Below are 16045 nucleotides of genomic sequence, written 5' to 3' on the forward strand. Positions count from 1 at the left end.
CCAGGCCTCTCAGTTCCTCATGACAGCATTCAAGCTTTCCACGTCCTAAACACAGCCGTCCTCTCCATCTCAACTCATCCCACTTCCCACCTGACCTTGGAGCCCAGGCACACAGGAACCTTCACACTGCCTCACTGCCCACTCTGCTTGTGCCATGCTCCCCACCTTCTTCACTGGGCTTTCTCCTTTACACCTGCTACAATACAACCCAGATACCACCCACCGTGGAAGCCCTCCCTGCCTGAGTCTGTGTTACATGCCCCTTCTCTGTGCTTCCGTAATCATAATGAATAACATTCTTTGAGCATTTCTGATATACCACACACTCTATTAACCATGCTACGTGGATCCTCTCAATCTGCTAGCAAGTCAAAGAAAGAGATTCTATCATCCTATTTTACCACTGAAGTACACAGGCCCATGACTGAGCAGAAAGTGCTGGAGGCAGGATACAAACCCAGGCAGTCTGACTTCAGGATCTGGATCCTCACTATCTGTTGTGCTCACCAACACGACTAACATGTACAGGTGCCAACAGTGTGCCTCCTACAGCTGAGCCTTCACATACATTTTCTCATTGAATATTCATAACAGTCCTATAAAACTGAGTCACTGCCAGGGAGGTGTTATTATTAAGTCCATTTGCAAGGTGAGAAAAATCAAGGCACAGAGTGGTTTAATTATTTAGCTAATCCACACATTCAGTAGAATGCATGACCATGTGCTAAAATTGCCCAGATTAGCTGAGGCTGTTAGTAATCTACCCAATACCCCTTCTCCCCCTCTTTCATAATAACTAAGACTATATCGGTGGAGGTAGCACTGGGCCCTTTTAAGAAAAGAAACAACTAAACAAACAACACCTCCCAGCCACCTTTGCAGATAGGATGGGTGATGAAGCATAAGTCAATACCTTAGCGACAAGCTTCCAGGAAAGTGATTCAAAGAGTATATACTCAGTCAACATGCACCCACTTGTATTTTCCCCTCTCTCCATCTTCCTGCCTGAGATATGAAGTCTGGCTCTCCAATAGCCACTTTCTGACCAAGCAATCCTAAGAAAAAAAGGTGGAGCAGAAAAAAAGAAAGACCCTGCGGTCCTGGTGACAGCACAGAGCTGGCCACAGCATGTGAGGCGCAGGCACTGGTAGGGATCAGCCCAGCATCCAACTTGCCCGCGCCTGGGAGGGCAATGCTGGCTGAGTGCCAGGAGCTCCGCTGCTCCTCTGCTCTGCACAGTGGTGTTGCCATATCCACGCCTGGGAAACCCAGGGCCAGGAGCCAAATTAAACACGGAAAGTGAAGTCAGCAGAGCACCCGAGCCAGAGCTGGCTGTCAACTTATGCAAGACAGCCAGACTCCCAAGTATTGCAAGCTGAAGAATTACATCTCCACCCTCTCCTTACCACACGCGGAACCCTGCCATAAGGCTGGTGATGCCAGTGAGATGTATGGCTCGCCACACCCATGCCCCGAGGACAGTGGCTGCACTGGCTGTTGGTACCCCAATACCAAACTCTGGAAGCCTCGATTTCTTCATTGGTACAGTGGAAAAAACACTGCCCATTTCCCTAGGGGAGCAGGTGAGATGGTCAAATACAACAATGAATAAGAAACCCTTATAAACAGTAAAACATTATACAAACCCAAGACAGTGCATGCATTCATTTTTTTCTGGGGCCTTAGCTTCCACAATTATGAAAAATGGCTGTTTAGATCCCACATTTTATATTTGTTACAATCTTTTCTACACTTACATGTAAGCCACTGATAAAAGGCTTTTCTGAAATGGAAAAAGTGAAAATAAGGTAGGGGTTTTACAGGAGTGGAGAGAAAAAGTAAAGAGTATGGAAGACAAAATATATATGAACAAGACCACACTTTTGCAATTTGTAGCCCAGGGGGTGGCAAAAGCCAAAGAAGATGAGGTTGGTTGCTTGATTGGCTGGTTCTCTGAGGATAGAATAGTCAAGCTTATAGGTTTAGATATTTATAAGAAATTAACAGGGGTGCCTGGGTGGCTCAGTCAGTTAAGCATCTGACCCTTGATCTTGGCTCGATCGTGTTCTCACGGTTCATGAGTTCAAGCCCCATATCAGGCCCTGGGCTAATGACACAGAACCTGCTTAAAATTCTGTCTTTCCTTCTCTCTGCCCCCATCTACTTGTTCTCTCTCTCTCTCTCTCTCTCTCTCTCTCTCTCTCTCTCTCAAAATAAATAAATAAACTAAACAAATAATTTTTAAAAAAAGGAAATTAACAGTAGTTAGTTCCTTTAGGGAGAAGGACTAAGTTTGAGGGGCAGAAACTTTCACTCTTTATACCTTTCTAGGTATTTTTTTTTTACCACAAATGTACTTTTTTAACTTAAAAAATATTTATATGTTTATTAGGAGTTTAAAATGTGATCAACAAAAATATTTAAACGGCTTTAAGATTGTCATGGTTCTCCTCCCTGTCCCCCATGCCTCGCGACCCCCCACCCACTGTGGGGCCACCACATGATACAAAACCCAGAGGTTTTAGTCTGGTCATTAGGCTCTGGACATCTTACTGATACTGTGGTTGGAGCCTGGGTCATGTGCCCATTCCTGTCCAGCCTCATGCTGGTGCTGCCCCTAGGGTGTAGTTGCAGGGATACTGGGCATGGAAATGTGAATCCCCACTATTTGTCAATCCCCCAGGGCAAGATCAGAAGGGATATAATTTAACCCAACTATGGCATTAAGTCATGGGAGGAGTTGCCCATTAGCTAATGTACCCATTAGCAGAGGTTAGCTTATCTGATTAGCTCATTGCCACCACCCACTCCAACCAACAGAAAGAAGAACCTGAAGAGAATAGATGAAGGGTGTGCTAGTTCTGATGGGAGGCAAAACATTTAAATATTGGAGCTCAAAAGGACCTAAGAGATGATCTAGTCAGGAGGCTGCAAATCCAAAAGCTCTGGCTTTATTTATCCTTTTTTATTGTTGTGGTGTGTTTTTCTTGCAGCTGAAGGTCTTCATATGCACTTTTCATTGAATTACCCACTTCTGCCTGTTATTCTTTTCCTACCTGCCTTCCATAGCCATGTTATCTTCTTGGCCCATGAAGTGGGCCCAGCCAAGGCCAGGGTCCTGCCTTTCAATACCTATCCTAGTGCCCTTTGGTTGGGGCTAAGCATCTAAAAGGATTACAACACTAGATGCCCACAAGAGATGCAGGGCACCTCAGCGAGAAAGGGATACAAAAAGGATTAGAAAAAAATTGGACAGAACAATCTCTCTGAATCTCAGAAACCTCTAAGTATCTCTTATATTGGAGCTAATACTGCCTATTGTACTGTTTGGGGGAAATCTGATCTGAGAAGGCAAATGAATTGCCTGGGATACAGAAGATCTTCAATGGGGATTTCTTTCCTTTCCTATTCAGAGATTTAAGATGCTTCTCAACACTCGTGCCTTGTGACTTCACATCCCTTACCTGAAGAAGTATGGAAGAAGTCAACTATAATTAGGGACTTTCAGAGAGGTAAATTGAGGCACAGAATTAGGAAGTTCTCTGTCCCCAAACCTTGCACTTGGGACAGGTGCTTCCACTACAGCTGTCACCCACTTGTCCAGTCAACATCAGCAGTGGGAGCTATGTCACCAACTCTACAAAAGAGCTGGGTACTGCATGGTGTTGATCCTGCTGGTATTGGCAACGGATTCCACACAAGTGGGTCAAACAATGGCAGAGACCAGTCACCTCAAGCAAGCCAAGAGCTTCCTCACTGGTTTCTTTTCCCTGCTTTATTCTTTTGGAGAACAATACATCCCATAGCCAGATTCTTGGCTTCTGGGTTGTCCCGTGGGTTAGTTCACAGTCGGCCCAAGGACTCTAACCCAGCTAACCATCTCGGCAACCGAGCTAAAACATCAGTCAATGGAGGCAAACTGATTGTTTGAAGTCATGGAAAGCCACCATCCAGGGGCTGGTCACCATACAGCCTCATGAGCTATGTGCCCAAAAAGACTGCCCAGCTCCATTGGCTAGTCCACCTACAAGACTCCTGTGTCTGGGGCCAGGCTCCTGTGCTGATCTACCATGGTTAACATTAACCCAGTTTTAAATGACTAAGTAATCAAATTGCAATAGAAACCAAGGGTCTGGTCCTGACTGAAATCTTGGCATTTCTGTCACTAGTAACCAGTGACCTTACATCTGAGCCCCTCTCTTCTTTCATTCTCTCCTCATGATATTATCTTTCTTTGGATTTTCCATGGAGTTTCCTTTCTTAGCAGCTGGTTCCTTGGGTTTTTATCATTTTACACTAATTTCCTCTTTATCGCTAGCCTAAGTCTCAACTCTTCCCTCTGCCTCCTCCACATTACTTTCTTCCTCCTTTCCTCTTTCCGATCTCCTTTCTGTAACCATTCCTTGAAATGCTTCTGCTCTTGATAAGAAGTGAAGAAGGGAAAAGGGAGAAACAGTAGAGTTTACTGGTTAAAAGCAGAAGCTTTGGTGTCAGCTCTGAGTTTGAAGCCAAGAATTTGCCACTTAGCAACTAAATGACTTTGGACACATGATCTAGCCACTCTGAACCTCAGTTTCCTCATCTTGACAACAGATGAACCAATACTCATTTCATGGGATCAAGCATAATGCTGTGTGCGTAAATTATTTTGTTTGCAAAGTGTCTAGCATATGATATACCATAAATAAGGTTTAACTTGGTGAGGGGGAAGGTATTAACATAATCTTTGTTCTCTATCAAGTTTAAATCAACAGGCTTTAAACTGGGTTTCTTGAAGGACTGTCTCCAAGACTTGCCAGGGATGGGAAGGCACAGGGCAAGCTTACTTATCCTCCTCCTTTTCAAAACAGATTCCATTTTCTCTCTTTTGTATATTGGGTCTCTGAATAACATTCTGAAATAAGGATCTCATGGCCATGAAAAAAATTTTCTGGAAAAATTTTCATGGAAAAATTTTCTGAAAATTTTCTGGTTTTAAGTGACTTTTCACCTGTACTTTTGCCAGAATTCTCCTATTTTTGTTCACTCCAAATGAGTAGGTCCCTGACACATAGAACCTACTAGATTGCTGTTCTATTGCCTGTTGCTTCCCTACAACTTGAAGCCTCTTTCTCTCCACTAAAAAGCATACCTGATATTTTGTATTCTGCAATGAAGATTTAGAGGAGTTTGACCAGCCAGTCAGGTCTGTACTGGAAGTTTGTTCTCAGGCTTCTGACTGTTAGATAGTGAAGGACAGTATATTAGGTGCTTGGTTTCATTTGAAGAAAGCTGACTGCCCACATTCTGTACCATTTGAGAAATGTGGTTACACCCAGAATTTCACACAAGACCCTGTGGTTGCAAATTGAATCTGAAAAAGTGTTGTCTATACTAAACGAGGCTGTTTCACTACCTTAAAAAATGTTTATCTTAAAAAATAAAAAGCCTGACCTTACTGAAAACAGACCAGGAACAGAGGTCATCTTTATAACGTTTAATTCCTTCAGTGATCCCCTGGTGGGAAAGGCCTCTGGAACCCGTTGCTCACAAATATATGTACAGCCTTCAGTGAGGTTCCAGGCTAGTGGCAGGTAAAGTCAAAGGCCTCCTTCTCCCCTTGTATCCATTTTGCACCCCATGTTTGTATTCCTTGTGTTTTGCGGAGGGAGGTAAGAAGCTCCAAGGAAGGTGCCTCGGGAGGAGATATCCTACATGGTTTCTTGTCCCAGTGGTGAGCCCACACGAAAGTGCGTGGGGTTCAGGTGAGCTCCTATAGGATTAATGTTCACGCAAGACAACGTGCACAGCCAGCGCTGCTTGAGGACCCAGGAAACCGAAAGGGACATTTGACTAAAAGTTTAGCGGCAGCGCAGCTCAAGACAATATATCAGTGTAGACCCAGTGCCTAACATATTGCTGACACCCAACAGATACTCAGGAAAGAGCTACTGAATGAGTGAATAGAGAGTTGGGGAGAGAGCCATTCTCCCTGCCTCCCCTACCTATTCCACAGTGGTCCACAGTGGGGCTGATGGTCTTTCTGCTTTCCCTCCTCTTTCCCTCCAGTCCATGCTCCATGCTGCAGCAAAAGTGATCCATTTAAAACATAAATCAGGTCTTGTCACTCCCCTATTCAAACCTCCCATCTAGGTAGGACTTAAACTATAACCAAAATCTTTGCCTTGGTCTCCCAAGTCTACGGGGTGTCATCTCTAACTCCAGTGACCACATTCCTTCTCTTATTCCCTTATTCTCTGTACTCCACCCACTCTGATCTTTTGCTTGGTTCCCGGTTAAGCCAAACTCACACCTGCTTCAGTGCCTTTGCGCTCTCTGTTTCCTTAGCTTGAAACAATCTTCCCCCAGATTTTTCAATGAGAAGATACTTTTTTTTGTCATTCAAACCTCAGGTCAAATGACACCCTCTCAGAGTGGCCTTTCTTGTACACCCAATCTTAAGTACCCATCTATTCATTCTCTACCACATCACCATTTTCTTTTTCTTCACTGTAGTAAGCATTTGGGAATGTTTGGCTCCTGTATTTGTTTTCATGATCGCTGTCAGACTTGTGCACTATAATGAAAGGCCCTTCTCTACTGTGTTCACAGTTGATAATTCTCCAATGCCTGGAATAGAACTTGGCAATAGAGGGCCCTCAATAAGTATTTTCTGAATTAATGAATAAATGTAGCATAGCATCCTGAGGGCTTGGGGCAACAGCAAGTGAATTCTCCCAGGGCACCAATGCATCAGAAGCAGCACACAGATGCCTCAAATAAAAGGGCCAGGAAGCAAGAAATATGAATGACAGTAGCAATAGAATGACACCAAGAAAATCCTCAACTATTTGGGTAATAAACAGCACATTTGTAAATAACCCACAGGCCAAAGAAGAAATAACAAGGGGAATTAGAAAATATTTTAAACTAAATTAAAATGATAAGAAACTTTAGAAATTTGTAGGATCCAGTTAAAGGGATCTTTAAGTACTTAAAGGGAAACTGACAGTATTAAATACTGATGTTAGAAAAGAAAGGTCTAAAATCGAATATTTAAGTTTCCACTTCATAATATTAGAAAATTAAATGCAAATGAAACACAAAGTAAATAAAAGGAAGGAAATAATAAAGATAAGGGCAAAAAAAATTAAAAGAGAAAACAAATATAGTAAGCAAAATCAACAAGACCAAAAGCTGGTGCTTTGGAAAGACCAATGAAATTGGTTAGGCATACTAACCAAGAAAAACGACGGAGACCCAAATTACCAACGTTATGAATGAAAGAGGGATTATCACTGCAGATCTATCAGCCATTAAAAGGAATAATGTAATATTAAGAACAACTTTCTGACAATATATTTGACAACTTAAATGAAATAGACAAATTCCTTGCTAACACTCACTCAGGAAAGGGAAAAATTGGATGGTCTTAAATCTATTAAAACGGGGAGCCTGAGTGGCTCAGTCGGTTAAGCATCTGACTTCAGCTCAGATCATGATCTCATGGCTCGTGAGTTCAAGCCCCGCGTCAGGCTCTGTGCTGACAGCTCAGAGCCTGGAGCCTGCTTCCGATTCTGTGTTTCCCTCTCTCTCTGCCCATCTTCTGCTTGTGCTCTGTCTCTCTCTGTCTCTCAAAAATAAATAAACGGCGCCTGGGTGGCTCAGTCTGTTGAGCGTCCAACTTTGGCTCAGGTCATGATCTCACAGCTTGTGAATTCGAACCCCTCGGCGGGCTCTGTGCTGACAGCTCCGAGCCTGCAGCCTGGTTTGGATTCTGTGTCTCCTTCTTTCTCTGCCCCTCCCCCACTTGTACTCTATCTCTCTCTGTCTCTCAAAAATAAATAAATGTAAATTTAAAAAATAAAAATAAACATTAAAATTTTTTAATCTATTAGAGAAATTATATTCATAGTTAAAATCCTTCCCACAAAGAAACTATAGGTCCAAATGACTTTCCCAGGGAATTTTACCAAACATTTAAAGAAGATATTGAAGGGGTTCAGAACAGGACCCCCAGAATATGCTACTGCTTTGGTATGTGGATTATTTTGAGCTGAAGGCATTGAAGACCCTGAAGGCTCAAGAGAAACTTTTACCTCTCTACCCCCCGCCCCACCACCTTAACTACATATAATAATCCCAATTAAGGGGTGCCTGGCTGGCTCAGTCAGTGGAGAGTGAGACTCTTGATCTCAGCATCAGGAGTTCCAGCCCCACATCAGTGTAGGGATTACTTAAAAATAAAATATTGAAGAAGGAGAAGGAGAGGAAGGAGAAGGAGGAGGAGGAGAAGGAGAAGGAGAAGGAGAAGGAGAAGAAGAAGAAGAAGAAGAAGAAGAAGAGGTGCCTGGGTGACTCAGTCGGTTAAGAGTCTGACTCAGTTTCAGCTCAGGTCACGATCTCATGGTTTGTGATTTTGAGCCCCACATCAGGCTCCACATTGTCAGTATGGAGCTTGCTTGGAATTCTCTCTCCCTCTCTCTCTTTCTGGCCCTCCCTTGCTTATATTCTCTCCCTTTCTCCCTCTCTCTCAAAATAAATAAATAAACTTAAAAAAATAAAAAAATAAAATAAATTTTAAAAAAGAAGTTAAAAAAGAAGAAGAATCTTAATTGGAGGGTCTTGCCAGAATAAGGGTTATTACCAGAGATACATGTTTATCTGAGTAACCAATCTATATGGCAGGACAAACATCTAATTACCAAACAGCTGTTCTTCTCCTTATTACCCTGTGAATTGCATTCCTTTCTTTTGAAATCACAGACCCCTAACCCCATTTCCTTGGTTAAGGGTGACATGTGTCTCATTTTGCTTGATTGTCTTTGAAATTTCCATGTCTATATGGACTCCCCATACATACATTATTAAATTTGACTTTCTCCTGTTAATGTGACTCATGTCAATTTGAGTCATAGAAGGATCTTGAAGAAGAGAGGAATTCTTGCCCCCCCCAACAGTACAATATCAATTCTACATGAACTCTTCCAGAACATAAAAGAGGAAGAAACACTTCCCAACTAATTTTATGAGATCAACATTACCCTAACATTAAGATCAAATTAAAAAAGAAATGCAAGATAAAAATACTCCACACCAAAATGTCTCATGAAACTAAACTCAAAAATCCTTGAAAAAATATTAATAAAATGAGTTCAGAAAAATAGAAACTACATTATGCCCAAGTAGGGTTTACGCTAGGAATGCAATGTTGGCTCAACATTGGAAAATAGATCAGTGTAATTCATCATGTCAACAGACTGAAAAACAAAAGCCATAAGAAAGTCAAAATAGATGCAGAAAAAAGATTTGACCAAAGTCAACATCCATTCATGATAAAAACTCACAGCTGATTAAAGGATACAGTTGACAAAGGAACTTCCCCAATCTGATAAAGGGTATCTACAAAAGTCCGACAGCTAACATCATACTCAATGATAAAAGATTAAACACTTTTGTCCTAAAGTTGGTAACAAGGCAATGGTATCTGCTTTCACCACTTCTATTCTCTACTGTATTACAGGTCTTAGCCAGTATTTCCTGTATTAAGAGAAATAAAACAAACAAAGACACCAACATTCAAAGGAAGAACTGCTATTATTTGCTGATGATATGATGGTCTACAAACAAAAGCCTAAGGAATCTACATAAATAAATAAATACATACATACATACATATATACGTACATACATAACACCTAAAACAAAGACTGTCAGAACTTCTAAATAAGCTTAGCATGATTGCAAGGTACAGGACCAAGATACAAATTAATAAATATTACAAAATATGTGCAAGATTTTTATACAGAAAACTACAAAATACTGCTTAGGAACTTAGCTAAATAGAGAGACAAACCATATTCATGGATCAGAAGATGCGATGTTATTAAGAAGTCAATTCTCCCCAAATTCCACATTAACATATAGGTCTAATACAACCTGAATCAAAATCCCAGTGGGCTTATTTTTTGTATAAATTGATATAAGATCTTTGAATTTTATATTAAGTACAAAGGAATTTAAATAGCTAAAATAATTATTTCATATAAATATCAAAGAGAACTTATAAATGATTTTAAAACTTACTATAAAGCTGCAGGTATCAAGATAGTGTGGTACTGACGGATAGACATATAGTTCAACATATCAAAACAGAGAGGGAGGAGTTAAGATGGCAGACTAGTAAGGGGACCTTGGGCTTGCCTCCTTCCTCCAACACAGATAGATCAACATCAAATCATCTTGAACACCTAGGAAACTTATGGAGGATTAAGAGAGCAATCTGTATAACTTGAGGGAGAAAATGTGGCAGGTATGAGGTGCAGAGATGTGAACTGGGGGAGACAAAAGGCACAGTATCAGAGGGGAGGGAGCCCTTTTCACAGAAAGGAGGAGAGAAGGGGAGAGAAAGAGCAATGCCTCTGGTTCGCACAAAAAACACACTCCCTCAAAACCACTGAGGGGGAATCAGGAGGCACTGACTATTGAAAATTTTTGCAAACACTGGGGCTCAAATTCTGAGGTTTTGGAAGTGTGTACCATTGGCTGGTGCAGAAACTGGGGCGGCGGGGGGGGGGCAGTGGGCAGCGGTACTCCTGTAGAAAAGGAGGGCAGAGGTTCCAGGAGCAGGCAGTGGACAGCGTGATGTGGGGATCTCCTGAGTCACACTGGGAAAGAACATTCCCCTTCCTGGAGTGCATTTGGAAGAGGGTAAATTGCCTCTCCGAGGACAAAACACCCAGCTGCCACCTGTGAGTGTCCGTTCAACAGCATGGGACAGAGGCACTCACAGAGGGCAGATAACCTGGTCACAGCTTTCCACAGTGTTTCACCATAAACTCCAGGCATCTACACAGCCATGCAACTGCTTTTCTGGGACAGGACGGTACTAGGTGCAGTACTGGGAGGTTCTCTTTAGGAGGAAGGGAGCATTCCATGCCCTACTGGATCCTTTAAGATTTGAGTCTTGAATCCCAGCCATGTCCCAAAGATAAAACACGGGACAGCTGTGGCACCAGGAGAGCTGATGGCCTTGGGCACAGAAGGGTTGAGGGCAGGGATCTGACAGAAGCCTGGGCCACAGGAGAGAAGATTATTCTTTCGGCTCTGAGAGTTTCCTTAAGAGCAGGAGGAAGCTCCCCTCCCTGGGGATGAGAGAGCAGGGTAACCAGTGACACCATCTCCCCCCCTACCACGCCCACCAGCATGGTGGGACTTCAGTGAGCAACACAGCACCCCCAGTTGAGGCTGGAGCCACTTACATCAAAGCCTACCCCTTCATGCCCTACAGGGGCATCTTTACTAGGGCGGGCGTGACTGTCAGGCACCAGAGCTGGCCTCTCTCCCAGAGGACTAACACAGGCCTCTGCCGCGTGCACCAAGTCAACTGATCATACAGTGCTCCAAAGCATCAGCTTCGGTTCTGATGGAAATAGGACCAGGGTTTCTTTTCTTTTCTTTTTTTTTTCCTTTGGAATCAGGATTAGAGGTTTTTGTTCATTTGTTTTTTTGTTTCCTTTTCTCTTTTTCTGGATGCCAGGACGCAGGGGTGGAGTTGGTTTTGTTGTTGTTGTTGTTGTTGTTCTTTTTTTTTATCTTTTAAAATTTACATCCAAATTAGTTAGTGTATAGTGCAACAATGATTTCAGGAGTGGATTCCTTAGTGCCCCTTAACCCATTTAGCCCATCCCCCCTCCCCCAACCCCTCCAGCAACCCTCAGTTTGTTCTCCATTATTTATGAGTCTCGTCTGTTTTGTCTCCCTCCCTGTTTTTATATTATTTCTGTTTCCCTTCCCTTATGTTCATGTTTTGTCTCTTAAAGTCTTCATATGAGTGAAGTCATATGATGTTTGTCTTTCTCTGACTGACTAATTTCACTTAGCATAATACCCTCCAGTTCCATCCACGTAGTTGCAAATGGCAAGATTTCATTCTTTTTGATTGCCGAGTAATACTCCATTGTATATATATACCACATCTTCTTTATCCCTTCATCCATCGATGGACATTTGGGCTCTTTCCATACTTTGGTTATTGTTGAGAGTGCTGCTATAAACATGGGGGTACATGTGTCCCTTCAAAACAGCACACCTGTATCTCATGGATAAATGCCTAGTAGTGCAATTGCTGGGTTGTAGGCTAGTTCTATTTTTAGTTTTTTGAGGAACCTCCATACTGTTTTCCAGAGTGGCTGCACCAGCTTGCATTCCCACTTTTGTTTTTTTAATCAGGCTTTGTTTATTTGTTTAAGTTTATTTATTTATTTAGAGAGAGGCAGAGACAGCATGAGCAGGGGATGGGCAGAGAGGGAGAGGGAGAAGAGAGAGAATCCCAAGCAGGCCTTGCACTGTCAGCACAGAGCCCAACACGAGGTTTGATCCCACAAACCATGAGACCATGACCTGAGCCGAAATCAAGAGATGCTTAACTGACTGAGCCACCCAGGTGCTCCTAATCATGCTTACTTTAATAAACAAATCAAAGCACACCTAGTTAAAGGTTGAAACACTCTCCACTGCAAGCAAGAAGGAACTCTGCAGAGGACTGATCTGGGGGAAAGAGCAGTGAAATGACAACAGCAGAGTGCACACAGCATACACCTAGAAACACTTCCTGCCGTGCCAGGCTCTGGACAGTGTCTGACCCCTTCTTAATATGGCACTATTCTCAGGAGCAGGAAACATAACAAGCTTTCATAACATGCAAAAGACACAAACCTAGACAAAATGACAAGATGGAGGAACCCTCCCCAAAAGAAATATCAATAAGAAACCACAGCCAGGGGGTGCCTGGGTGGCTCAGTCGTTTGAGCATTCGACTCTTGATTTTGGTTCAGGTCATGATCTCATGGTTCATGAGTTTGAGCCCCACATTGGACTTCATGCTTCATGCTCATGCTCAAAGTCTGCTTGGATTCTCTCTCTCTCTCCCTCTCTTTCTGCCCCTCCCCCACTCACTCTGTCTCTCAAAATAAATAAATAAACTTAAAAAAAAAAAAAAAGAAGCCACAGACAAGGATTTGCTCAAAACAAATATAAGCGATATATCTGAACAAGAATTTAGAGCAACAGTTATAACAATACTAGCTGAGCTTGGAAAAGCTTAGAAGATCCCCAGAGAAACCTTTGCCGCAGAGATAAAAGACCTAAAAATTAGGCCAAAATAAAAAAATGATATAACTGAGATGCAAAAACAACTGATGTAATAACAATGAGGATACAAGAAGCAGAGGAATGAATAGATGATATAGAAGATAAAATTATGGAAAATAATGAAGCTGAAAAGAGGGGAAGAAAATTATTAGATCACAAATACAGACTTAGAGAACTTAGCAATTCCACAAAGCACAATAATATCCATATCCTAGGAGTCCAAGAAGAAGAGCAGGAAAAAGGGGCAGAAGGTTTATTTGAAAAAATTATAGCTGAAAATGTCCCTAATCTGGGGAAGGAAACAGGCATTCAAATCCAAAAGGCACAGAGAACTCCCTTCAAAATCAACCAAAACAGGTCAACACCAAAATATAGCATAGTGAAACTTGCAAAATATAAAGATAAAGAGAGAAACCTGAAAGCAGCTGGGGACAAGAGGTCCTTAACCTACAAGAGTAGACAAATAAGGTTAGAAGCAGACCTGTCCACAGAAACTTGGCAGGGCAGAACGGAGTGGCATGATATATTCAATGTGCTAACTGGGGAAAATATTCAGCCAAGAATACTTTATCCAGCAAGGCTGTCATTCAGAATAGAAGGAGAGATTAAGAGTTTCCAAGACAAACAAAAACTAAAGGAGTTCGTGAACACGAAACCAACTCTGCAAGCATTATTAAGGGGGGGCCTTCTGAACAGGAAAGAGAGACCAGAAGCAACAAAGACTAGAAAGGAACAGAGACAATCTATAGGAACAGTGACTTTACAGGTAATACAATGGCACTAAATTCATATCTATCAGTAATTACTCTGAATGTAAATGGACTAAATGTTCCAAACAAAAGACATAGGGTATCAGAATGGGTTAAAAAACATGACCCATTGATATGCTGCTTACAAGAGACTCATTTTTGACCCCAAAACACCTCCAAATTGAAAGTGAGGGGGTGGAGAACCATATATCATGTTAATGAACATCAAAATAAAGCTGGAGCAGCTATACTTATATCCGATAAACTAGATTTTGAAGCAAATACTGTAATAAGAGACGAAGAAGGGCACTATATCATAATAAAGGGGTCCAGCCAACAAGATCTAACAATTGTTAAGTATTTATGCCCCCAACTTGTAGAAAGCCAAATATATAAATCAATTAATAACAAACTTAAAGAAACACATTGATAATAATACAATAATAGTAGGGGACTTTAACACCCACTTACAGGAACAGACAGATCATCTAAGCAGAAGATCAACAAAGAAACAATGGCTTTGAATGACACACTGGACCAGATAGACTTAACAGATATATTCAGAGCATTTTATCCTAAAACAGAAGAATACACATTCTTTTCGCGTGCACATGGAACATTCTCCAGAATAGATCACACACTGGGTCACAAATCAGCTTTCAACCAGCACAAAAAGATTGAGATCACACCATGCATATTTTCAGACCACAACGCTATGAAACTTGAAGTCAACCACAAGAAAAAATCTGTAAAGACCACAAATACATGGAGGTTAAAGAACATCCTACTAAAGAATGAATGGGTTAATCAGGAAGTTAAAGAAGAAATTTAAAAGCAAATTAAAATGAAACATAACAGTCCAAACCCTTTAGGATGCAGCAAAGGTGGTCATAAGAGAGAAATATATAGCAATCCAGACCTTACTCAAGAAGCAAGAAAATACAAATATACAACCTAACCTTACACCTAAGGGAGCTAGAAAAGGAGCAGCAAATAAAGCTCAAAAACAGCAGAAGAAGGAAAATAATAAAGATTAGAACAGAAATAAATGATATAGAAAATTTTTTAAAAAGTAGTACAGATCATCAAAACTAGGAGCTGGTTCTTTGAAAGAATTAATAAAATTGGTAACCCCCTAGCCAGACTTATCAAAAAGAAAAGAGAAAGGATCCAAATAAATAAAATCATGAATGAAAGAAGAGAGATCACAACCCGAAACACAGAACTACAAACAATTATAAGAGAACATTATGAGGAATTATATACCAACAAATTGGGCAATATGGAAGAATGGATAAATTCCTAGAAACATATAAACTACCAAAACTGAAAGAGGAGAAAGAGAAAATTTGAACAGACCCATAACCAGAAAAGAAATTGAATTAGTAATCAAAAATCTCCCAACAAACAAGAGTCCAAGGCCAGATGGCTTCCCTGGGGAAATCTACCAAACATTTAAAAAAGAACTAACACTTATTCTTCTGAAAATATTTCAAAAAAATAAAAATGGAAGGAAAACTTCCAAACTCATTCCATGCCACAAGCATCACCTTGATTCTAAAGCCAGATAAAGACCTCACTAAAAAGGAGAATTACAGACCAATTTCTTTGATGAACATGGATGCAAAAATTCTGAACAAGATACTAGCAAACTGAATCCACCAGTACATTAAAAGAATTATTCACCATGATCAAGTGGGATTTATTCCTGGGCTGCAGGGGTGTTTCAATATCCATAGATCAATCAATGTGATACATCACATTAATAAAAGAAAGGATAAGAACTATATGACCTTCTCAGATCATGGATACAGAAAAAACATTTGACAAAATACAGCATCCTTTCTTGATAAAAACCCTCAAGAAAGTAGGGATCGTAGGAACATACCTCAACATCATAAAGACCATATATGAAAGACCCACAGCTAATATCATCCTCAGTGGGGAAAAACTGAGAGCTTTTTTCATAAGGTCAGGAACATGACAGAAATGTCAACTCTCACCACTGCTGTCCAACATAGTACATAGTAGAGGAAGTCCTAGAATCAGCAATCAGACACCAAAAAGAAATGAAAGGTATCCAAATTGTCAAGGAAGAGTCAACCTTTCACTCTTCACAGATGACATGACACTCTACGTGGAAAACCCGAAAGACTCAACCAAAA

Source organism: Panthera uncia (genome assembly GCF_023721935.1).
Source record: "Panthera uncia isolate 11264 chromosome A1 unlocalized genomic scaffold, Puncia_PCG_1.0 HiC_scaffold_17, whole genome shotgun sequence".
NCBI classification, from domain to species: domain Eukaryota; kingdom Metazoa; phylum Chordata; class Mammalia; order Carnivora; family Felidae; genus Panthera; species Panthera uncia.